Here is a 26,414-nt window from a genome sequence, read left to right as displayed (position 1 = left end):
TTCCCAGGTTTAGGAAAGATTCATAACCACATCATGCATCTTGCTAGTCAATGGACAAGTCCTCCCTTCCTGTATCACTCATCAATTAGAATTTCAATCAACTCATGGCCCCAAAGAAATCCATCATGATCAAGACATCCATAGTAAACTGACAACAAAGATATCGGTTAAGGGGAAGTGGCATCATATGCTAATGAGTTGGGAGTTCCTTGGAGTTAGATCCAAGTTAGAGAGAATAAAAACTCATGCCAAAAATCTAAATCAGAGAGATTTTTCTCTTGTAAGAAAAGCAGCCAATAAATTGACTAAGAAAAAATATAATATTTGATAATGTATGTCAAATGAGCCAGCTTAATTCATTTTATTGAAATAGTCTAGACCCTCTTCTGTTGGAAGAGGATCCCAAAACTCTGACTAAAAGTTGACCTTGATCAGCATAAGCAGGTAGATGTTACACATTTTGGCAAAAGAGTAGTAAAGTGAGCGCTGATTCTCAGTTGTTCAAATGGTTGGCTTATTGAATATAACCTCAACCCTATTTGAGAAACTTTGCTGACAGTTCACTTGGTTTCTAAACTCTGAAACTTCCAGAGAACTCTACCAGGAGAACACTATTTTACATGACGATGGGGCAATCTGGCCCTGAGAGGTTAGAAGTCTTTGTGCTGATTTTCATTGAATTACATGTGGCAATACGGAGAGGGGGATTTGTAGAGAAGCTAATTATGACCCATTTGAGGGAGGGATCCCAGGAGGCTTGGTCATTTCCATCATTGCCTCAACCTTTTCTGTAGATTAGGAATATATCCCCTGCTACCTCCCTTTAAGGTAGGATGACCTTACCAAACAAGTTTTGAGCAGATCTATAAGAAGTTAGGCTATTAAATACCAGCTACTAGAAATAATTGAACATTAGGTTCTATAATTCTCAATTCTTTCTTCCTGCCCTCCCTACCCCACTGCCTCTTTCCCTTCCTCTCTTGGCCCCCCTTTCCTTCCCTTCCCTCTAATTTTTTTCCTAAAATATCTAGATTATTATTCAATCATAAACAATTAGATCACAGACTTGGAAAGCAGAAGTCACTTAATCTAATCTTATGAAACAAGGCCTACCTCCTCAATACCTGCCTAAAGATTTTGTACAGCTTCAATTGAAAGAATTGAGAGTGATTCATCTCAGTGTGTCTGGAGGCAACCTGCCCCCATGTCATTAATCTTTTATTGAGTACCTACAATGCATTGTGCATGATGCTACAAAAAGAACCTAGTCTGGATAGTTCTAGTCTTTGGAAATATCTTTCTTTCTTTGAAGTGGAAGCCTTTCTTCTTTGGTTTTCAGGCACTCACCCTACTTCTACATTAGCACCACACAGAACAAGCTTTAGCTCTCCTGTCACCAAACTTAAGGGTAGGCAGTATGGCATAGTACTTAGGAGCTTTCATTATAATGTTAGAAAATTGAAAGTGTTCCAATTCCGACCTGCTTTTTGCTATGCAATGGGAAAGCTACTTAAATACTCAAAGCTTCTATTTTGTTTGTATTTAAAATAGGGATTATAATAGTACTTATCTCATAAGTTTGAGATGAGAATTACAGGAAGTTGTCCATGTAAGTGCTGAGTGTTTCAGCAGGCATCATGTAATTACTTGATATATAACAGCCTTTTTACTTTGAAATGAAGGATCTTTCTCATGACAGATGAGATAAGCCAAACAGAAACTGGGAAAAAAATTCAGACACTGGCAATGTTTTCCCTGCCTTGCTCTTTGCTTGCTCCATGTACTTCTCATGCTGCTGAGCCTAGCTGACATTTAAACAAAGCATATTTTAATATTGAAACACTTCAGAGATGAGTTTAGGTAGGGACACTTGATTGTAGGATGGACAATATAGATTCATGATAACACCTATTTTGTATGACACACCAATGAACAAGACTATTACTGTCTTTTGTTACTATGCCTGCCTATTATTTAGAGTTTTGATATAATCCGTAAATCAGGAGGTTAATCCCTGTGTAAGAATCTTGGTTTTATCCTATTGAATCATTCTGCTCCTTCACTCAGCAAGCATTATATGGACATATACAATGCTGGGAACACAAAGTAAAATTAGACATGGTCCCTGCCCTCCAGAAAATCATAATTTGGGGTGGAAACAACAGACATAACACAGATAGTGGGAATAAAACATAGCTTATCACCACAAATCTAATCTCTCGTTAGGTGAGTAGAACAGAATATTGAATTAAGACTTCATTTGTTTAGAAAGAAATAAGGTTGCTTTTATTCAATACTATCAAAAGAAATCAACAATTGAACAAGGATTTTCAGTTTAACCAGAATTTATTAAAATTTCTGTTTATCTAGTACACAGTCTGTTAGGTCTATAGACAATACCAAATAAATAAAAAGCTTCTTACTCTAGTAGAGATGACATTCTGGAGGCCGAAGCAGAGAACTATACTGTAGGAAGACAGTGATGAATCAGAAATTTTCTTCAATGATGAGAATTTTCTGAAAAACCCAGAACACTTCAAAAATTGCACCTCTTTCTGGAGGAAAGTCCAAAATTTTACATGAAGTTAGTAGAAGTTATTTTTTTTTTTTTTTTTATTTATTCATGAGAAACACACACAGAGAGAGGCAGAGACATAGACAGAGGGAGAAGCCGGCTCATCACAGAGAGACTGATGTGGGACTTGATCCCAGATCCTGGGATCAAGCCCTGAGCTGAAGGCATACGCCCAACTACTGAGCCATCCAGGTGTCCCAGTAAAAATTATTTTATGCTAAGTCTGAAAATGTCAAAGACTTAGAAGATTACTGAAAATAGCATCTTTCTTTTTTCTACCTTTCTTGATACTTGAAGAGTACAATACTGGTTTCACTTTTCCCTGTCACTAAGTTATCACCTCCCAAAATGTGGTCATATATAATTTCCCTTGTTTTTCTCCCCAGTACAGGAGTGCATGTGGATAATGACTGTTGACACAGTAGAGTGGATAGACAGTGCTCTGTGTAAGGTCACAAGAGTAAATAGCTGATTTTGCTATGGGACAAAGCATGCCTACAATTCAGACAAGGAAAGACTATAGGCTTCCTGACTATTTACTTCTGTTCGATATTTTCATAGAAAACCATAAAATGTCAGAGTCTCTTAGTAAAGAAGCATAATAAGTCTTTGTTTGCTTCAGGCACAATACCTTAGAGACTTAGATCAATCAAAAGCATGCCTCTGGGCCATGATTTCTGGGAGGAGATCTTTGAAGGTATTGTTTTAGAGGCTATAAATCTACTCTGGTGTTTGCTGCCTGTCCAGACCAGCTTTAATCACTTACCAAACAGAATCATTTGTAAGACCAAGGAAAAGATAGACTTGCCAAAAGGACTTTTATTCTCTTAAATCTCATCTCCATCTCTTGCAGATCTCATCAGGATATGAAAAGAGGCTTAGTTTCTTAGTAAATCAAATATAGCTCACTGAATTCTGAGACCAGGAAATTAAGAATCAATACGATGCTAAGATATGAAACTTTCTGGATGATACAAAACCACCTACAGGCAAGATTCTGCAGTAAGAAAAGCAAATAATACTGCATAGGGCCCAGAGTGACATGCTTTACATTAACAAGGGAGAAATCGTTCCAAATCCTGCTTTCAGACTGGAAGGCATGAGGTTCTCATTAGCACTAAAGGGATAGAGTCTGTGTAGAAAGCCAGACAGATGTGCTTTGAGAGGCAAATTTAAATACTGAGAGTGGTAACCTTGTACAGAAGAAGCTCTCACAATTACCTGTAAGGGATATTTCTTATTTCAATTTGAAAATGACCTATAAGCAACCAGCCAATTGATACCTCTCCTCTGATTAATGCAAGCCTTGTACATCTTCACTCGCTGGCAGATGAAAGAATGTGAGGAGCTCTGATTCTCCTCCATAGAACTGAGTACCTGCAGGAGTTGAGAGGAGAAAAGTCACACCACAAATGACAAGTTAAGCGAACAGTTTGAGGCTAATTTTGTAAGGAAAATAAGAGTGATCACCAGAGCAAATCATTTTACAATGCTTAAGTGTAAAGCTATTAACTGGCAAAAATGAGTTCACAAAAAACTGAACATTACCGCAAGAATACAGAAAAAAGGTGAAAACGACAGGAAAATTTTTTAAAAAATCAAAAAAGCTAGACCTCAGTATAATTGTAATTTTGTTTAGAACTCAATTACATCTTGCTTGGCTGCCCTCCTCTTGACTCAGTTTCCCCATTCTTTCTCTTTGCTGGTATTCTTCTTGGCCAGAGCGGGTCCGTAAGTGTAGCAGGCACTTAAATAGCACAACTTACTTAATGAAACAGGTAAAATAGAAGATAAGGTATCCACACTTTTCCTGGGAATATAGATCTAAGCTTCTTGGGTAAAGGCTTAGGTCTTTCTCGTAGTTATAATCAGTTATTATGGAGTCTATAAGTATTTGTTTAATTAAATTGACATTTCTCATGCTCTGATTAAATATATAAAAATGTCCGTTTCCTTCAATAGTGAAATGTTTAGATGAGTTTGATAATTAACCACATGGTATAAATTCAGAATCATTAAAACATCTTTTCTTTTCTTTTTTTTTTTTTTTTTGAGAGTATGAGCACATGTGCATGCAAGCAGGGACAGAGAGAGAGGGAAAGAGAGAATTTCAAGCAGACTCCCCACTGAGTGCAGAGCCTGATGCAGCGCGGAGTCTTACGACCCTGAGATCATGACCTGAGCTGAAATCAAGAGTAGAATGCTTAACTGAGCTACCCAGGTCAAAAACCTTTTTGATCTGGAGTAAATTTTGATTTCCCTCAGTGCCTTACCTTGAGACATTGAGGTTTATTCTTTAAGCTTTATACATTTTTTCCTCCATCCTGATGGTCTTGATTATCATAATGAGCAGAATAGCCTGAAATTGAGGTAAGTTTGTGAAATATTGCAGTGAGATGGGGGATTTTCTCTAGTTTATATAAAAATACTCTTGGGCTGACTCTATCCATTTCCTTATTCTGCAGTGTTCACCCCAGAGATTAGAACATCCGTAAAATTAACAATATTCTGTGAACCTGACATATTTAGTTTCTTTTAAATCATTCACAATATTAAAATATTGTAGGTCTGATAAAGAGTGTCCTGGGATATACTTCTAACAACTTGCAATAGTGTGTAGATTGAACTAAACTGGATTGATAATATTGTGGGGAAATGTGGGTCTTCTCTTTGGAATCTGTTCTGAGCCTCTAGGAAGAATGATTTTCTCCTACACTTATAATCTTATAGCAAGCTATTTGCTCTTCTATTCTTCCCGTGTTCTGTTAAGCCTTTTTGACACTCCAAGGCAATCACATCAGTTTGTTTCATTAGATTTTAGCCTTCAAGAAAGCAGAGATTATTTTTTACTCTTTTTAAATCCTTTTGCAACTTGCCTATATTGCAAAATTTCCTCCATATTAGTTCTAAGGGGGAAAAAACACAGTTTATTAATAGGTAAGTCAAAATCTTAATGTGAATGCAAATGTCAAAATATATTTAAAAAGTCACTATGCTAATCTTTTCATGATCTTTGTGATGCAGTGGTCTCCAAAGTGGGGCACATGCATCCCAAGATACATGTGAAAATCTGAAAATCATTAAGTGAAAGGAAGAAGATATTAGAAAATTGAAGTATATTCATTTTTAGCACATTCCCTATACTTTCCATCAGAACTTCTTCAGTTCTTCAGATGCAAATTCACTTAGCATGACCAAGTCAAGGAACTTAGCTCCTAATGATTGGAAAGGGAAAATACATGTATAGAAAATTGGGATTCGTAGAAAGTTACAAATGTACATAGCCCCAAATTACACCCTTCTCTTAACATTATTTTTTACCTTTTTGGTTTCTTCTCCCTTTGCTTGGTTTGGGTTAGATTCTTATTTAGAATACTTACATAGAAAAAAAGGTAACGTGGCTTGCAATTAATAAGTCAGTCAAATCAATAAGAGGAGGCACTCAAAATTTAAAATATATAAAAAAGTTTCAGCCACCCCAAAAAAGTAAAATAAAATGTATACAGAAATGATGGGTAAATTATAATATATTGAATATATGTATATATGTACACATATTCATATTTATCACACTTCATTCACTTTAAAATATCTTCAAATGCTAAGATGTACCTACAATTTAGTAATATTTTTTAAGGAAAAAAGAAAAGAATCCCTATATTAAATGAATATATAAAGCATAATTCATTTACCAATTATAGAAAGGTTAAAATGGGGGAAACATCCTTAACTCCTTTTTAAGCCTTCTATGACTCTGTTTTTCTATTCTGATATCCATGACCTCTCTGCTGTCCACCTTAAATTTTTCTGGAACTGGTTTAAGTATTTAAATAAATAGGGACTTATTAATACTTCTCCTAGCTTTCTATTTAATTTAAATTTACCAGTCAATTTAATATCATTTCAGAATCTATTACAATATTAAGATGTTTAAGTAACATTTTTCATCCTTTAAATTTTCTCCAAAGACAAATGGAATATTAGAAATCCCAAACCAAACAACCCTTATTTTACAAATATTTTTGAACGTTAATAAATCAAACAAGTGAATGGATTTATAAGCCTGGATGATTTGTATGCAAATTTAAAGGCTCATTGAGTTAAGTCAAAATCAACAAAGCACAATACAAATCTATAGGGTGCATAAATGTTTTCTAGTTAATAGATTGGTGAAGATATTTAATAACTGAGTATTGATTAATAGAAAACATGGAATGTGATATGAATTCTTAAGAGGACTTTTCTTCTTCAAAACATCCTCTACAAATATTTCACTTGTTATGATAAGCTTTTGTTTAATTAATGCAGAAATACATCGCTGCTAACAGAAATTATCGTCTCCCTGTTAAAAAGTATCCATCAGGATCTGACCAGGATAGAACCCACAACAGTTATTTTATCAGATAAAATTTAATATAAGAAGTTGGAAGATGGAAAAAAAAAAAAAGAACTTGGAAGATGGTAAATGCCAAAAAGAGATCCTGTGGTACCACAGATATAAGAAACTAAAAGATGTAGCATCCATCCTAGAGTTGCACACAGATTCAAGAGGTTGGGATAGAGAAAATCTAGAAGCTTGTGGAGTTGCTTTTCAGAGTTGACACTTAGACCTTAAGGCAAGAGATGAACCCGGTGGTGTGGTACTTCTAAGAGTTTGCAGTGAAGCTGGTTCTGGGAATCAATGCACCAAAAAAAAATGCCAAAAAGTAGAACCAAATATCTCTGCCAAGGTGAAATGTCTAACAGAAATCCAGCGGGCAAATGAGAACATGGCTTACAAAGAGACTCAGATTACAAAAAAGGTTAAAAAGAAAATTTTGGCTGAGAAAATAATAGCTGAATAACTGGTGCACAGGTACGCGCGCGCACACACACACACACACACACACACTCCTTTCTGAAAATACACGCAAGACTTTTAAAAATATGTGTAACTCCTGAACAAACATTTCTGCTATAGGAATTTCTTATAAAGAGATGAAGTCAAACATCCACGGGCAATCTATAACTAAGCCCAGCAAATTTTGTCCTACTTTTTAAAACTTTCAAAAAAAATAATAAATAAATAAAATAAATAAACTTTTTTCTATACATCTCTAAAACATTTCCTTAAGCTAGGACTCATTCATTTTTTTTACTTGCTCAAATATATCGTTTATAATCGTCTAATGGCATTTCTAAGTAAAAAAAATATATATATATATAGTGATACCACTGTACTACTGAAAATCTTTAAGCTGTTCTCTGGGGACACAGTTTAATCTTTGAAGGCTTCACGGTATCATCTCCAACCACTTAATTAAAATAACAGTTGAATCTGGTGTCTGGAATCAGACTGTGTGAGTTAAATCCAGCACCACTTGCAAATTCACTGTGTGTTTGAAACAAGCTACAGAATTTCATTTAGCCTCTGTTTTTTCATCTGAAATTGAAGATATAATAATATTTATTACAGAAGGATGCTGTAGGGGTTAAATAAGTTAATAGTTGTAAAGTGGTTAATACTGCACCTGGCAAATAGGATATGTTATCAATTACTAGCTTTTTCCTCTCGTCATACTGGACTAGTCAGTATTCCTCAGAAGGTATACATATTTGCACAAGCTCTTTTCCTCTTGAAAAGAAATTCTTCAGTCCCTACCATTTTACCCAGTTAAATTCAGCTCAACTTTCAATATCACTTCAAGCTTTACCTGATTCAGGAAGCTGCCTGAAGCAGCTTCTCTTCCAAAGCAACTTTTGAACATGAGATCAAAGTTCTTACTGAGCTGTACCAAGAAATGCCTTTTACTGATTTGTTAATTTTTCCCAGTGGATTCTAAGGTCCTCACAGGCTGGGCCATGACTTATTTAGTGTTGATCCCATAGGGCCAAACTTTGGATCTGGCACACGTTCAGGACTTAATATGCTTTTGTTTATAAACAAAATGTTCATAATAGTATTATTTCTAAGTACAGTAAATCAGAATAATATGTAAATGGTATATAAAATAAATGTGTAGCAATTAGGAAAATGGTTAAATAAAATATAGAGACCACATCTACTGAACTGATTTATACAAGCATTAGAAGTGTTTTAACACCATGTAATAATAAGAAAAATATGTGTGATGTTTAATGATGTGAAAAGAGGTTACAAAATGATCATACATATAAAAGTGACAAAGCATAAGAATAAAACAAATGTTAATATTTAATAAAGAAAATATTAAAATAAACGTTGAAAATGTTAAATGTGTTTATCTTTGAATCTTTGCCTCGAGTGATTTTCTTTTTCTTTTTTTGATTTAATGCATTTTCTTAATATTCTATCATGTGTAAATTTTAAATACTAATATTAAATATAGTTTTATTTTTAATAAAAATAACAAAAAAATTTCAACTATGGGGCACTTGGGTGGCTCAGTTGGTTAAGCATCTGCTTTCAACTCAAGTCATGATCTCAGGGTCCTTGTATTGAGCCCCACATTGGACTCTGCTCAGTGGGGGGCCTGCTTCTCCCTCTCCCTCTGCCTGCCACTCTGCCTGCTTGTGCTCTCTCTCTCTCTCTCAAATAAATAAATACATAAAATCTTTAAAAAATTTTTTCCAATGATATTGAAAAGTGTATACAATATTTAATTCTAGAATTCCAACTGCAAAAGCATTTTAAAATCAGCAGATTAACTTAAATATCTTTGGCTTTAGAAGTTGCTAAAAATCTCAAACTCTCACATTCAGAGAGAGCGAATGAAAGTTATGTTTTTACTTGCAAAAGTACAAGCCATCCCACATATTAAATGCCAGCCACTCAGGGAATGCACAGACTAAACTGTGAGGAGGGCCTGTGTGTCCTGGACATCTAATCACTCCAAGTATAGCCATTGTTTCCTGTTGCATGTTCTGAGTGGCAACCCTGTGCTGCTAGACTCATCTGTTCAGATCTCTCTCCAGACTGGTTAGAAGGACAAATTAATCCGCAATCAGGTTGCAAATAAAGACTAAATTAATATTCCTCTCAGAAGTATTTCCACTCAATTAACAGATCATACAAAACTAAAAAGATTTAGGATCAGAAGGTATATAATGAAGAGATTTCAGACCATATATGATGATAGTGATCATTAATATTAATTATCTAAAATACATAAATCTAATATAGTATAAATAATAAACATACTGAATAATGAAAACATTAATGAAGATATTAATATAATCATAAACACATAATAATGCAATATTAGACTTAGTATTTAATTTTATGCTGGACAGTATATTATCTGCATTTCTTATATACACTTATTTAGTTCCTTAGTAAAAACTTGTGAATGAAGGTAAAATCCCTCATTTTAGATATGGGAAAACTGAGGCAGACACAAAAGTGTTAAGATCAACAGATCAGGTGTATAGATGAAGTCAATCATGTTCTGGAACCTACAGTATATAGTCTTCATATACTTATGGACAGAAGCAGGTTCTCTATGCTCATGAAATCTAATAAGGAAACCCCTGTTCTTTATCTAAAAGGATAGCCTAATAAAAAATTCTTTAGGGGCACCTGGGTGGCTCAGTCGCTTGTGTTGGACTCTTGGTTTCAGCTTAGGCCATGATCTTGGAGTCATGGAATTGAGCCCCATGTCATCTCTGGGCTCAGTGGAGAGTCTGCTTAAGAGCCTCTCCCTCCTTCTGCTCCTTCCCCTGCTTATGTTCATGCTCACTTGCTCTGTCACAGATAAATAATCTTTTAAAAAATTCTTTGAATACATGTTAATAAAGGATAATGGTTCAGAGCTTTGGAATCTGACTGACCAAAATGACCTCAAAACTCCACTCTGCCACATACAGTTATGAAACCAATCAAGCTGGTTAGCCTTCATAAAGCTTAGTTTTTGATTGTTTTTTATCTGGAAAAGGGATAAAATACATCACAATATTTCATGAGGAGTGTCATAGAAAATGCATGTAAAATATTTAACATAAAGGGGGCACCTAGGTGGCTCAGTAGTTGAGCATCTGTCTTTGGCTCAAATCATGATCCCAGGGTTCTGGAATCGAGTTCTGCATCAGGATCCCTGCAGGGAGTCTGCTTCTCCCTCTGCCTATGCCTCTGCTTCTCTTCGTGTCTCTCATGAATAAATACATAAAATCTTTTTAAAAATTTTAACATAATGGTTTGACACATAGTAAACATTCAACAAAAGTCAAAATATGGGTATATGTACCATTTTAGAACATACAGATAACTGAATTTCTTGCAAGCTTAAAGTGTTTAGGATTCTATTTATATGTTTTTAAAAACTCGATTTTAAAAATCAAGAAACTTAAAACAGTCATTAATCTCACAGTCTTTGACAAAGACAAGATAGTGTACTTACAATGAAGAATGGAAGAATGATTACCTTTTTATCTTTGGTTAATGAAAATTATGAAACCCTACTTGTTTCAACATCAAGAGATAATAGTTCCTATTATATGTGTTCAATTTTCACATTTATGTATAGAGTTAACCTCTTTTAATCGTCCCCCTCAACAAATGTTTTTGTTGGAGGTTCTTTTTCCTTTTCTTTCCAAAGTCACAGCAACACTCCTGCAATACTGACTTGGAGCACAGAGCCTTGGCCAGAGTATGTGGCGAAAACCCCCAGTGGAGTCTCCACATGAAACTGGAAGGGAATTGAATGAACTGCAGCAGCTCATCCCCTCCCTGGAGGGCACATTAGATGACCCAACACAGCTTGTTCATTTGCAGTTTCTATGATTCCTAAACAGAAACAAAACATTGTCTTAAACGAAAAGGGAGAAATGCTGTTTTTTTTCTGAGAAATGTTTTCATGTGTTCCTGCCCTGCGTGCTCATTCTTTGGTGACCCTGCCCACGATTTCAACTGCACAGATGGATGGATTCCCATGTTTATTGGCAAAATATTTGAAGATATCCTCGAGGCAGAAGCTGGTAGAGAAAAAGAGGTTTTTTGGATTTCTCTATTCAAATAGGAGATGTCTTGAGTCATGGACTCTTTCTTGCAAAGGTGTAAGAACATCTTATACCATATCTCTTCTTTCTTCTAGACCAGTTTTGATTGTATCTATTTGGAAGGGTCAGGGCTTAATGGTCATATTATAGACAGGTCAATGGGTGGGAGAACAACAGCTTATGAGTCCCTTATGAGCTCCACAAAATTACAAAATATTGTGGCTGGAAAGAACCACAGAGATCTTCTAGCCCAGTTCAAAATCAAGTGTCTTATAAATTTTAGAGAGACTATGAACCCAAAATCCAGAGTTCTCACTCTTAAGCACTATACTATATTGGAAGAAATAAAGATTTCCAATAGGTTTTGAATACCAAATATTCAGAGTTATAGCAGTTCTTTATATTTGTGTAACACCTTGTTCTGTCCAAAGCACTTTCACATATATTTTATCATTTGATATTGACAGTAACCCTGTGAGTAAAGGGGACAAGAATCATTTTCCTATTTCCATTTGTACATACTTGGGTCCCTGAAATGGTAACTAACTTGTCCAAGGTAAAATGTATGACTTGAGCAGAATGTCAGGACTCCTCATCATCTTGTTTTATAAATATAATAAAGTAGAGAATGTATAGCTCACACAAGAGAGATTAAGGTATCTCCTACTAGAAGCAAGAAACTGTATGGTGGGAAGTAACAAAACATAAGACAAATGGTTGTGTTTATAAGAAAAAAAATTGCTAGAAACCATAAATAAGATACTACTTAAAAGTAGAAAGCTAAGCATGTGACCTGGGACTTTGTTTGCTTGGTGACCTCACAGTTGACTTAGTTGGAGGCCTATCTTTCAGTATGTACTAGAGGACAGGAAACATGGAAATGATGGTAAAAATACAGATAATGGTGGGGACTTCAAAGAGCTCTAGTTCTATCTCTTGTGTATAGGATATAGTTGAATATTGTTTCTTTAATTAACAGGATATTATCTTATTTTTATAAAATGAATTTAATCCATTTACATTTAATGCAATTATTGATATAGTTGGAATTGTTCCTGCCATGTTATCTAATGGTTTTTATTTGACATGCTTCTTAGCATTTTTCATATGGGATATTGTATTTTTCACCTTGTTTGGATCATAAAGTTTTTCTTTATTCTATTTTCCTACAATTACACAAAATATATAGTCTTGTTTTTTTTCTTTAGGGATTACCCTTGGAGAAGTAACAAATTTTCAACTGACATTTTTCAATTGTATCTTATTTACTAATAAGACAAGAAATGACATTATTTCAAATCCCTCTGCCACTGCTACATCCATTTCAAGACTATATCAGAATTTAATTTACAGAGATCTATTTGTCTTTTGACATTATATATCCAATATAATTTAGAATTTTTTATAATTTATATTTAAATGTAGTAATAATTTATTTGCTGATGATATCATCTTAAGTCTTTCATTTTTCTTTCTCTTGAATCCATTTGTCATTTTGTTGATAGTTTTCTTCAATGTATATTTCAGAAAGACCCGTGATTGTTAAATGTCCTGCATTCAGACATGCCCCAAAATGTGTAAGTGGGTATGTGTGAGTATGTGTGTATGTGTGTGTGTGTGTGTGTGTGTACATGTGTGCTTGCATTTTAATGCTAGCTCAATGGCAGGACAATATATAAAATGAATAGAGAAAAATGCTTGCTAAATCCTAACAAGAAAAACAGCCCAGTGCTTTTGAAAGTAAATAATTCAGTATAGGAGGACCAGATTTTGTTTTATTTTTTTGCAAAGAATATCCACCTACCTACCTGTTTTACTTTTTTAAAATTTATTATCAAGCTCTCTCAATTCCATATCCCAAAGGCATTGACTTCTCTCAGCTACACTGACAATAATTCAGTTTAAGTCACTATCACCTCCTACTTGGCAGTGATCTTCCTGCTTCTGCTCATGTCCTCTGTAATCAATTCTGCAAACAGAAAAAAGAGGTGATTATTTTATAACATATATCATGTCTTTCATCATTTAGCTACATTACACATATTAATAAGTATATTATTTTCCATAGAATGAAAGACCTAATCCTGAGTTCCATTCTGGCTAATATTAGTAATTGAAGCATTTCACTCTTTTATTTGAAGTCCCCCAATGGCTTCATATTACACTTAAAGTGAAAAAAAACACAAAATCCTTTCCATTTCAACTTTATGTGTTTTATGTGTTTCAGTATGGTATCAACGAACAAGCAAGGACTTAAATTCAAGGAGAACTGAGTGTATTGAATCCTTCCTCCTTATACTTGGACAATTTAATTTCCTAGAGTCCCAATTCCTCATTTTCACAATGGGTTTAATAATAGCTTTCATAATGGGTATTTATTGGGTTTAAATGATCTAATAAATAGAAAGTACTTTTTAAAATGTGTGTGCCCAACCATAGCATCCTCCTTCTTTCTGTTCAATCCTGACATTCTGTAATGGTTCTGTAAATTATAATTGTTACTCAACAGGCATTGAATAAACCAAAGGAATGTACTTGCAGTTTGTATTATTGCTTCAGACATGCCAAACCATTGAGTCCATCCACTCTCAGATTATCATCATGGACTCTCCAAAGAAGGTAATATTTTCTTTTTTCCTTCTTTCCTCATTTTTGGGTCTCCCTCTTTTCTTCTTTCCTTCCAGTTTTTCTACTCCATAAAGTAGAAAATAATGAAGAATTTTTTTTATTAATTTAGGTTTCCATTGCAAATTCATTATATGAGCATTAGCACTATTACTATTACATTTTAACAGTAATAGCAGTAGAATACTGTAGCCCATTCTATTGCAAACTTCCAATAATTCTAGAGAGAAATGAGTTTTGCACCATAACATGGTACAGACTGTATGTAATTTCTCTGCTGACTTTTCAGCACCACAGTATTTACGACTTAAGATGTTTGGGGGAGCATAGACTTATGTCCATACATTTGCTTCATGCTCCCCACCTGAAATCATAATTCTTCAGGCACCAGATTCATTACCCTAACAATCTGTGACCTGTGGACACATGTACTCACTCAATACTGAGAATAAACAAAAAGACATAAAGTGTGATACATAAAACCAAGCTTCTTATAATATGTAGGAATCTATTTTATAGAAATGAGAAATAACTCTTTTTAAAAGTTTGAAAATCTAGGCAAGGCTGAGGTATATGATAACTATTATAAAATTAGCTAAGGATTGGATGACACTTTTCATAATTTTGACGCTTCTTTACATATGTTATTTCACTGTATCCTCATACTGATCCATGGGTTTTTTGTTTTTGCTGTTGTTGGTAGTGGTGGTGGTGATTTTCTCAGTGTTTGTTCTTTATGTGGCACTATTTACACATCCAAGATATTGTTTACCAAAAGTTCTAATAATGCAGCTATTAACTTGGAAGCCACATGAGGGAATGTGCCTGCCTCTACTGAAAATTGCATACATATATCCATCACTTAGCCAGGGACATGCTACTTTTTTTTCCATAAACATCATTGAAAAACATAATACAAATATAAAAGGGGATAATGATGACAATGTTTATTTTGATCATAATTATAACAATAATTTCTCTGTGTTCCAAATATTTTAGTTATGTATTCTTATTTTATTATTTTAGTTGATTAGTTACATGCCTGTCTCCCCTCATGCTACCACAATTAGATATTTAATTATTTGATAGTAGGAGCTGTATTTATTCATTGTTGTGCCTTTAGGCCTAAGTGTCCAGAAAAGAAGTTGGCACCGAGTAACAGTATATTCATTGGGGAAAAAAAAAGAAAAGTAATTTCTTTAAATAACAACTACTCAATCAGTGAATTGGATTTCTTTTGGAAAAAAAAAAAAAAGAAAAAAAAAGGATTTCTTTTGGTCTTCTTAAAAAAATTTTTAAATTAAATTCAATTTGCCAACATATAGTATAACACCCAGCATTCATCTTATCAAGTGCCCTCTTCAGTGCCCATTGCTGTTAGCCCATCCCCCCAGTGTTTTTGAAAGAAAATAATTCAGAATAGGAGGACCAGATTTTGTTTTTGTTTTTGTTTTTGTTTTTTTGGCAAAGAATGTCCAGATTTACCCACCTATTTTACTTTTTAAAATTTGGTATCAAGCTCTCTTAATTCCATATCCCAAAGGCATTGACTTTTCTCAGCTACACTGACAATAATTCAGTTCAACCCACCTCCCCTTCTGCAACCTTTGTTTCCCAGAGTTAGGAGTCTCTCATGGTTTGTATCCCTCTCTAATTTTTCCCCACTCAGTTTCCCTCCTCTCCCTTAAAATCCCTTTCACTAATTCTTATATTCTACATATGAGTGAGACCATATGATGATTGTCCTTCTCCAATTGACTTATTTAACTTGGATTGCTTTTGGTCTTATTCAACCAAATGATAAAGGCATGGGGCGGGGAGGATTGGTTAGCTTGACTTAATTAAAATTTAAAAACTTCTGTTCTAGGGACGCCTGGGTGGCTCAGTGGTTTAGCGCCTGCCTTTGGCCCAGGGTGTGATCCTGGAGTCCTAGGATCGAGTCCTGCACTGGGCTCTCTGTGTGGATCCTGCTTCTCCTTCTGCCTGTGTCTCTGCCTCTCTCTCTCTCAATCTGTGTCTCTCATGAATAAATAAATAAAATCTTTAAAAAAATAAATAAAAATTTCTGTTCTATAAAAGATATTGTCAATAGAGAAGGAAGAAAAGCCACAGACTGGAAGAAAACATTTGCAGAAAATACATCTGATAAAGTACTGTTAACTAAAAATTTATGAAGAACTCTTAAAACTCAACAAGAAGAACACAAACAACCTGATTTTGAAATGGGCCAAAGTTCTTAATGGAAATCTCATTTAAAAAAGATACCCAGATGGTAAATATGCATATGAAAAGATACTCTGCATCATATGTCATCAGAGAAATGCAAGTTCAAACAACAATGAAACACTGCCACATACCTATCAGAATGGCTAAAATCCAGAATACTAACAACACTAAATGCAGTTAAGGGGGAGGACATCATTGCTAGTAGGAATTCGAAATGGTACAGCCACTTTGGGAAATAGTTGACAGCTTCTAATGAAACTCAATAAGCTCTTACCATAAAATCCAGCAATCACATTCCTTGCTATTTATCCCCACATGAATCGAAAACATGTCCACACAAAAACCTGCACACAGATGTTTATAGCAGCTGTATTTATAATTACCAAAATTTGGAAGCAACCAAGAAGTCCTTAGTCCTTAGTCAGTAGGTGAATATATAAATGAAGTGTGGTACACTAAATAGTGCAGTTTTGTTCAGCACTAAAAAGAAAAAAAGAAATGAGCTATCAAGTCATGAAAACACATGGAGTAAAAGAAGTCTATTTGAAAAGGCTACATACTATATGATTCCAATTACATGACATTCTGAAAAAGATAATTATTACAGAAACAGTAAGAAAGATCAGTTGTCAAAAACAAACAAACAGAGGTCCCTGGGTGGCTCAGTCGGTTAAGCATCTATCCCAGGGACGTAGGATTGAGCAAGCCCCATGTTGGGCTCCCTACTCAGTGGGGAATCTGCTTCTCCTTTTCCCTCTGTGTGCTCTCTCCCTCTCTCAAATAAATAAATAAAATATTTAAAACAAACAAACACCCACCTCCCCTCCAGCAACCCTCAATTTGTTTCCTATGGTTTGCCCCGCTCTCTGTTTTTATGGGGGTAACTGAGTGATGGGCATTAAGGAGGGCACATGATGTAATGAGCACTGGATGTGATATGCAACTGATGAATCACTAAATTCTAGGCCCCTGAAGCTAATGATATACTCTATGTTAACTAAATTGAATTTAAACAATTCAATTAAACAAAAAACGAAACAAAAGATCAGTGGTTGTCAAGAGTTTGAGGGGAGAGAAGAATGAATAGAGGACAAATGACTTTTAGGGCAGTGAAGCTCTCCTGCATCTCACTACAATGGTGGATACATGTCATTATAGAGCTGTGGTAACCCCAAAAATGTATTATACCTAGGATGACCCTTATGTAATTTATATGCTTTGAATAATAATGATGTTCAGTGTAAATTTACTGTAACAAATGTACTGCTCTGGCACAGGACATCGGTGGAGGAGGTAATATATATGTGGGAACAGGAAGGTATATGGAACTCCATGTCCTTTCTGCTCAATTTTGTTGTAAACCTAAAACTACTATAAAAATAAAATTTATTCACTTAAAAAGTGAAAGAGAACATGTCACTACATATATCACACATGAACAAAAGAAGAAGATACTAAGAAAATTTCACTGTAAAACATTTGACAATTTAAATGAAAACTCAATTTATTCAAAGTGAACACAGGAAGAAATAGGAAATATGCACAAAATTGTTGAATTCTTAATTGAAAACATTTCCACAAATAAGTTTAAAGGATCAAATGTCTTCATTGGTGAATTCTCCTAAACATTTAAAGAAAAGAAAACAATCTTAAACAAACTCTTCCAGAGAACAGAAAAATAAGAAACACTTGCAAACTTATTTTATGGGTCCAGCATGACCTTAACACAAAACTTGACAAGAACCATGCAAAAAAGAGAAAAGCAAGTAGAGGCCAACATCTCTCATGAGCATGCACACAAGAAAATCTAAGGAATATATTAGGAATATATTAGAAAATTAAATCCAGAAATATAGAAAAATAATACTTTATTACAATCACACTGAGTTTATTTCAGGAATGAAATGTTGGTTTAATATTTGAAAATAAATCAAATATAACAGAATAAAAGATAAAAACCATGTGAAAACCTCAAAAGATACATAAAAAATCTTTAGCAAAATTCTTCACCAATGATTAATCCATGATGAAATAAACGTAGAAAGAAATTTCCTTAATTGTCTGACAAAATATAGCTACCCAAAGAAGCCTCTAAATTTTATTTGATTATCAAATAGTAAAGATACACATTGAAGTCTGGTAAGAGCTATGGATACCCAGTAATATAACATCTACTCAGTATTTTTATAGCACTTCAAATACAGCAGAGCAAGAAGAATAGGTGAAAGGTATAAGAATTAAAAAAAAAATAGCTGTCATTACTCATGCACAATGCAATTGTGTATATTAAACATGTAAAATAATTCTATAGATAAAGCACATGTAATAATCAAAAATAGCATTGTTGGATGAGAAGTGATATGTAAAATTCAATTATTACTTCAAATTATTAGGAACAAATCAAAATTGAACATTAGAAAACATTTAATTTATGATAGTACCAAAAATATAAATGCCTCAGAATAAACTTAACAAAAGTCATTTGATGCTTCTACACTAAGAACTAACTGTATTATAGAGTAAGTTTTTTTAAAGTTCTAAATAGATGGAAGTATATACCAGATTTATATGTTTGAAGATTTAATATTTTAAAGATGTCAATTCTTCCTAAACTGATTTATAGAATCAATAAAATTCTAATTATAAATCACATATGGTTATTTTTTTGTGGAAATTGGCAAGCTAAATACTAAAATATATATAGAAATCCAAACGACTCAAGTATCAAAGAAAATAAAAAAAATAAACAATGTTGAAAGACATGAACTAACATTTAAAAATAAAACAATAAAGTGGTAATTAAAAACTATGATTTTGGCACAAAGATAGAAATATAGACAAATGGAACATAATAGAATACCCAGCTTTACACCCAACCATAAACTGTCGCTGATTTATAGTATTGTGGCAGTGCAGTGGGGGAAAAAGTGACCTTTTAGATAAATGACTCAAGATTAATTGTATATTCTGTAAAAATTAATTTGACACCTTTCCCCTACCATGCACCAAAATTTATCCCATATGTACCTGGGACTCAATATTGAATAGTGAAGTAACAAAGCTCCTCAGGAAAATATGAAGGAAAACCTTCATGATCTTAAATTTGGCAAAGATTTCTTAAACAAGAACATAATCATGAACAATCACTAACCATAAAGTAAAAGATTGATGCATTAGATTTAATGAAAATTGATAATTTTTACTTATCAAAACACCATTGAGAGAGCTATCATGCAAATTGCAGCATGGAGGAGATTTGTAATCATAGATCTGACAAAGAAATTGAACCAAAAAAAATTGTAGACTAAAAACATCACAAATTTATAAGACAAATACAACAGTACAATTTAAACATGTCAAAGGACTTAAGTGGACATTTCATAGATGACCAGAAAGTATAAGAAAATGTGTTTCTTGTCATTATTTATTATCAGGGAAATGCAAATAAACCCACCAGAATGACTACAGTTTTAAATAAATATCCAATGGAATTTAGTGTGGAAGAGGTCTTGCTAAATATGAAACATAATGAATGCACATTGCACCAAAAGCCATACACAAATGTTCAGAGAACTTTATTAATAATTTCCAAACCCTAGAAATAGTCCAAATGTCCGTTATCATTAATAAATTGTTACATATTCGTATAATGGAATATAATTTAGCAATGAAAAGAATGAATAAAGGCTATGGAACAATCAAATGGATAAATCTATAATCATAATAATGAGCAAAAAATCAAACCAAAACAAAATAAAAAATAAACACACAGGAGTTCAGACCATACTATTCCATCCATAAAAAGAGCTGAAAGCATTTTAAGATGATAGATATCAGGATAGCGATTACTTTTGGGAATTGACTGTAAGGCAGGGGGATGTGGTTGTTTCTGGAGTATAAATAATGTTCTGTATTCTTGGAGATGATTACATGCCTTTAACCACTTTTTACAAATTTTCAGCCTGTATATTTAGTAGTTATTTACATATTACATATGGTAACAAAAATGTTTCAAAGTATTTTCCAAATTTGTTTTATATATATTTCAGTGACTATTGGAAGATATGCCTCCTGCTTTTTAAATTCTTCACTGAATATTGACTTTGTCCCAGTGTATCATGCCAATAATGGTTGGAAGAGAAGAATGGTTGACCTCTGGCTTCTGCCCTTGCCTCATTTTACTAATTAATAGAGACAGGATGAGTTGTGAACACAAATAATACAAAGCGTAAAATGATGTGAACCACCTGTGGGCTAGGCAGTGGGCCACCAGACCTCTTCGAAGAAGAGATGGCAACTGAATAAAACGTTGAAGCCTCAGTAAGATTAAAACCAGTGTAACAAGAAATGGCTTCTCAGCAGGGGAAAAAAAGCACCAAAAAACTTGCAAGTGTGAAAATGTAAGGTGTGTGTGTGTGTGTGTGTGCATGTGTGAAAATATAAAGTATGCCTATTTCTATGTGAAATTTGTGAGTGGCATCTCCAGTCCAGCAGGTGAATTTGTTGTCCTTGAAACATGTTTATAAATTGAAATTCAAGAGTTGGAAATCTGTTGGACAGTTTCTCTTAGCAGAATGCAAACTTTGGTTTCTGTAACCACATTTCCAGAATTTGGGGAATCCTAAAGTACCTGTCAGTAGCCAGAGTGTTTGAGGGCACCTTTCCTGGCAATCTTGGGAAATGCTTTTGATAGAAGAATAGATAGGAGGATTTTGCTGAAATGTAGGACTTGTGCCAAGGAGAAGTGGGCAATAGAACTTAAAAAGGAGCTTGAAATTACTTTGTGGAGGGTCAGCAGATTTAGGCTAAGGATTTGGTGTTGTGATCAAGGGTGTTTGCTGGTCCTTGGGCAGGACAAAAAAAAAAAAAAGCCATATTTAAGGACAATTGATTTGACAAAGAATTGAAAGCTAGCACTGCTTGAACAACTCAGTATATATAGCCAGGGCACAAATACTTATATATCATCTCTATGCATGTGTCTCTTTCTATATGTCAAGAATCTAGAGAAAAGGAGGTAACTAGTCAAGGTGATGATGCCCAGAACTTGATTTTGCAGGTAATAGAAGCAGGCCTACTCTTGCCCCAATCTCCTGGAGTTCTTAGCCGTAAACAAGAAATCCTGCTAAGTACCAGCCCACATCTGTGTAACATAAACAGATTCATGCACATGGCTGAGGTTCTATTTTCCCTAGAAATAGGCTACATCATAGATGATATTCTCTGCTAAAGCTATGATTTGGGGTGGGTGAGGATAATAGAGTAGTTATGGGAGGTGGCGCAAGGGACAAGGATGGGAGAGAGAAGGGGACATTGCTATCTTTTAAAAAGGCTGCTTATGACTTCACCTGTTTTTATGACTGTGGCAAGTCTCCTGAAAAATGATTTCAGGGATTATACTTCAGGTCATCTTCCCCATAGTGATTGTTTTAAAGATTCTTGGAGGATGCTCTCTGCTCTTTCCACAGTATGAACCCTGGGCAAGGAGCCAAAGTTGTTTTAAATCTCAGTTGAAAGCTTTGGCTCTTTGTACGTGAATATGTGCCAAAAGGAAGTCTAATAGCTTATCAAGTTGAGGCACCTCAGGGAGGCCCAGAAGCAAGAATTTTTGAGAAGGGGTTTAGGGAGCAAGGTTATTAACTCTTGACCCAACTATAGCCCTTTTTTGAGCTACTATTTGTATTTGGTTAATTGAATGCTTTTCTTTCTTTCTTTCTTTCTTTCTTTCTTTCTTTCTTTCTTTCTTTCTTTCTTTCTTTCTTTCTTTCTTTCTTTTTTTGCAAGGCAATTGGCTTGAGAGTCCTGACACCAGGTTTTCTCATTGAAAACTTTTAAACAAATTGTGCTATTGACCAATTCCCATTATCAGTATATGCCTTACTTTTCTTTTCTATAAAATAGAGATAGTATGTGTCTGACATACCTCATTAATATATCTTTAAAGTGAAAGTTCTGTGAAAGAACACAAGATAAATGATCTCAGCAAATTATTTACCTAGCATCTCTTATACATTGTACTAACAGCTACAAGAAATTCAGAAAATATTTAGGAAATACTTATTTCTAGTTTCCAGAAGACAAAGATACGACCTACAAAGCAGAGTATGCTAGAGTCCTTCTAGCATGATGCAGTGGCTACTGAGGTGTATCCCTCACATTTCTACTCCAGTCTTTGGTCCTTTTCAGATGCAAGTATTCATTCCCCCAGGAATACTGGCAGCTGACAGTTCATAGCTAAATACTCCTTAGGTGCTCCTTGCCCAAGGTCCTCAGAGCCAAGGGCAGTGGACAGAGAGAGGCAAAGGCGCTGACTCCTTGTTCACAGCTCCTGAGCTCCCCCAAGGGATTGGCTGTGGCCATGGTAGAGGCAGTTCTGTAGCCTAACTGCTTGCACAATCTTGCTTCCCCTAATAAAATGCCTCCACACAGTACTCCCTTGGGCAGTACATATACTAAAATTGGAACTATACAGAGAATATTAGTATGGCCGCTGCAAGAGAATGGCATGAGATTTCACAAATGGCATGAGATTTCATCCCACATTTTCCAACCAATTAAATCTTAATTATAAAAGAAAAAATTCCTTCTTGCAAATCTCTAAGAGTCTGCTTCTGGGGAACCTGGCTTATGGTAATTAACCAAGAAAAAAAATGCTATGGGAATTCATAGAAGGAAGAAGGCAAATCCTGTTTTGGGAAGATGAGACAGGAAAAGCTGCATGTGGGAGATGGTTTTTGTGATGTGGTTTGACAGATACAAGGGACTTTCACTGGGAGAGGTTGAGGAAGGGGTAGCGAAAGAAATGTTTATTACTATACTGAGAGAAAATAGAATAATCAAAGGTTCAGAGATCTGGGGTATACAACCCTGAAAAGTAAAGTTCAGAGAGCTTGGCTTTATGCTCCATTCATAGGGCACTAAGAGGTCAAGATGAGAAGGAAGATTAGTATCTGTAATGAAGAGTCCTAGAATCCAGGCTTAAGTAACAAACTAAATCAGAGCAAAGGAAAAGGCATGGGAGGTTTATTTAGAGGAGGAGTTATGCAAAATAGTCTATGCTTTCAGAGAACGATCCAGAAGCAAGCATAATGAAGGGTTATAAAATGGAAGATATTTTATGATGCTTAATAATTTTAGGTGATATAAAAAATAAGAGTTCCAAATGAAATGAAGATAAGGAAGGTATTGAAGCAGTTTGAAAATATATAATTACAATACCTGGAATATGCCTTTTTTGTTTTTTTAACTTAATTATCCAGACCAGCTGGCTTGAAGATGGTTGCAAGGTGGAAAAAAGAGCCAGGGATGTATGAGAGAAAAAAAGAATATAAGAATAATACAAAGAGGTGAGCTACATTGCATATCACTCCATGACCAGTGGTTTATAGGACCAAAGCTCTCCAGCTCTGCTACCTTATAGTAGTCAGCAAATTAAGTGCTCTGGAATTTTAAACTAGAGCATAGGCTGAGCCAAACATGGCTGGCTCTCATATCATGTCTTGGGGTTGAGATTCATTACTGTAACTTATTATAATTTAGGCAAATTATTTCACTTCTCAAATTCTCATATTCTTTATTTGTAGAAGTAAATGGATTGTGATGAAATTTTAAGAGAACATTGTGTGAAGTGCTTTGCAGTGTGTAGTACACAATAAATACTCTGCACATACAACTTTTACCACATTAGATCTGTCACTAATGGCCTAGACCTTGGGAATAGTCTTTGACACCTATGAACCCCTAATTCCTTATCTGAAAAACTAGTTGGTGGCTTTTTACAGCTATTACTTTCCTATATTTCTAACACTAGGTTCCAGGTATGATTTTCCTTAAAATTAAATCAAAATAAAAATGGAAATTAATTAACCCCAACTCAACAAGGTAGGTATACTTAGTGAACTCACTTCCCAGAAACAGGTGAGAAACCTGAATAGGAGGAACAAGATATCATTGGCTTAGTCCCTGCCAGAGCTAGGATCTGTTTTGGAATAATCTGGTCAACAGCACATTGTCTTCTGAGTCTCTGTGGGTGCTAGATCTACCAAATGCTTTTTTTTTTTTCCCTACCAGCGGGATATTATCTACTCCAACTACTCACAAAACATTTGCATTCATTGCTGTTGGGTTTGAAGCATAGCCAAGGGCACTTCACACTTCTTCTGCATGACATTGAGGTCTTTCCATGAAATACTGCTATGATCAAGCACTGGATCAAACCTAATTCACCAACAGATTCTTGTTCCTCTGCTATGCTTTCAATAGCCTCATCTAGGTGTTAGGAAAAGCTTCATGGGCATCCAAGACGTCAACACATCAGCACAGCTTGGATTTGAGCAGAGATCCAATAGAAGGCAGACAACTGGACTTGCTTAGGCAGAACATGGACATAATCCCTTTCTCACTTCACTACCCTAATCCCTCACAGCTCATCCAGTACAAACTTGTAGAGTGTTCACTCTACATTGAAAAGGGAATCTGAAGGCAACCCACTATCCCAACTCTCTCACTCCTTGCCTTATGAATGAGGGATAGGACCAGAGGGCAGTGTGATGAACTGGTGTCTCTAAACACTGTAGGTGATGAGGTTTCCTACTACGTGTGATGTCAGTGTTGAACTTCTATAGGTCCTTTGTGTTCTGTTATTCTCTTTACATATGTCTACTTACTGAGGAAAGAGTGCTTGGGGTGTGTGCCCCTTGCGAGACTTCAAAGGTATATTAGGGACAAGTATGTACTAAGTTACTGTCCAGATTTTTGTCTCATCTCTTATCCTTCACCTAGCTACTATTATAGAAGTAGCTGTTACATATTTGAAAGTCATAGAAAGAATCAGAAGGCTTAGGCTCTTGTTCTGGTTCTATCTATAAGAGTTTATATGACCTTGGTAAGTCAGTTGTCCATCCTGAGTTCATTCATCCGAAAAATGGGAGTAATGACAGGTTGTGCTGAACTTTGGATGAGATTGCATGAGTATTCCATGGATTTCAAAAATATAACAGGCATATAAAGTGGAATAATGATTTCACAATTTTACATCAGATTGCCCTGACCAGAACTTCCCAACCTCTGGACCTCCATCAATAGCTATCTTTCCAACTCTGCTATACGTAGAGGAAAACACAAGACTCATCTTTCATTATTCTTTGACTGCTATCCTTTATATGACTTCCTGGCAAGTTTACAATGGTTTATCTGGTGAGGTAATTATGTTTTAGTCAATGGCTAGGGCCCAAAATAAATATCTCCATTGCCTTTGTGAGATAAATTTTTGTAAAAAGCTAGTGTTGGTGCTGTGAGGGTTGTCTTTCTATTCAGAAGGGAAAAGAAAGAACTTGCATTGGGCTTCTGATTCCTACTATCTTCCAGATACCATATTGAGAGCTACTTACCCCCTTATTAGAGTAAATTTTACCCCATATTGAAGAGATCAGCTTGTCCTTAGTGGAAAGAAGCAGGAAGGATGTGTGTATCTCCATAACTTGTCTATCCTACTATGTAGTTTAACTTCTATCTTCGTGGACCAATTTCTGTAACTGAACTTCCTTATTTTTGTTAGGAAAGCATTGGAAGAGAAGATAACCATAGTCAAGATAAGCCAAAGAGTGCTACAAACATAACTACATTGACTTTAATCACTCGCATATCATCTTCTGTCTAAATCTATTGCTACCTTGTAAGTCCTGGTCATTTTCCACATGGCAGAGGCCAATTCCTTAGGAAAGGGATACTTTCCAGAACACTTAACTACCTCGTGTTTTCCCATTTTCCTGCCTGTGGCCTATTGAATAGCTTGACATCTTAAAGCCAGTTTCACATTTGAGGACACTGCTTTCATCCAGAACAGTGATGGCACAAATGACTTCATCATTCAGAAGAGTAAGTCACCTGTGGAGTTGAAGTGGTATGGCCTTCATAGTATGGAAATTTCTGAACATAAGCAATAACCTCACATTAATCCCTCTTATCTCAAGCAATGCTCTCACAGAACAAGTCAAAGGTTTTTCTCAGATGCTGATACAGCTGAGAGCCAGTGAGA

General features: G+C 35.0%; 1 non-coding gene across 1 annotated transcript; it reads left to right on the top strand.

Moving 5' to 3' along the window:
* The first annotated feature begins 22,806 nt into the window (after positions 1 to 22,806).
* LOC119865534 lies at positions 22,807 to 22,913 on the top strand. The gene has a single exon (XR_005369135.1). It is a non-coding gene; the product is annotated as a U6 spliceosomal RNA (small nuclear RNA).
* The last annotated feature ends 3,501 nt before the right edge of the window (positions 22,914 to 26,414 follow it).

This window comes from Canis lupus, chromosome 13 (assembly GCF_011100685.1).
Source record: "Canis lupus familiaris isolate Mischka breed German Shepherd chromosome 13, alternate assembly UU_Cfam_GSD_1.0, whole genome shotgun sequence".
NCBI classification, from domain to species: Eukaryota; Metazoa; Chordata; class Mammalia; order Carnivora; family Canidae; genus Canis; species Canis lupus.
Note: the sequence above shows the minus strand (reverse complement) of the source record. Positions and strands in the feature narration are given on the sequence as shown.